Genomic DNA, 842 nt, shown 5'->3' with positions numbered 1-842 from the left:
CGGGAGGACGGCCCTGCAGCCAGCTCCAGCATCAGCACCTCCCATCGGGATCTTCCTGCCTCTGGCACCGAGGAGCTGCTCGGCAGCTCCACTGGGGGACCTGGGCACCCCAGCACCGCCTCTGCGACCACAGCAGAGGAGCCGCAGGAAGAGCCAGGGCAGGCAGCAGCAGCGGGCCCTTCCATCCAGAGCAGAGACCGCTCGTGTGGGGGGCCCCGGCGCGCCCCGAAGAGGAAGACCCGCAGCAGCCCCCAGGATTCGTCCCCACCCCGCAAGAGGCGGCCCCGACGGCGGCGCTAGGCCGTCATCCCACTGCCATCAAAGCACGCCCCTGGTGGGCTGGGAGGCCAACACCTGCCTCCCAGCCTGCTGTTTGGAGAGAAAATAAAAATACGTTCAGAAAAAAAGAAAAAGTCTCCGTGTTATTGACAAGGCTGTTGGCGTTGCTGTCCCTACCCATGCTGCTTTCTCCCTCTTCCTCCCATGGTCTGAATGAGTGTACGCTCCGCTGGGTGAAGCACCAGCTGGATGGCCGGGCCCAAAGAGTCATGGTCAATGGAGTTGGATCTAGTTGGCGGCCAGTCACGAGCGGTGTCCGCCAAGGCTCAGTACTGGGTCCGCTTCTGTTTAACATCTTCATTGATGATCTTGATGAGGGGATTGAGTGCACCCTCCGTAAGTTTGCAGACGATACCAAGCTGGGAGGCAGTGTCGATCTGCCAGAGGGGAGAAGGGCACTACAAGGGACCTGGACAGGCTGGATCGATAGGCCAAGTTAAACTGTATGAGTTTCAATAGGGCCAAGTGTCGGGTCCCACATTTTGGTCACAACAACCCAGGCA

This window comes from Meleagris gallopavo, chromosome Z (assembly GCF_000146605.3).
Source record: "Meleagris gallopavo isolate NT-WF06-2002-E0010 breed Aviagen turkey brand Nicholas breeding stock chromosome Z, Turkey_5.1, whole genome shotgun sequence".
Taxonomy (NCBI): Eukaryota; Metazoa; Chordata; class Aves; order Galliformes; family Phasianidae; genus Meleagris; species Meleagris gallopavo.
The sequence above is the reverse complement of the archived record's forward strand: the minus strand, read 5'-3'. Positions refer to the sequence as shown.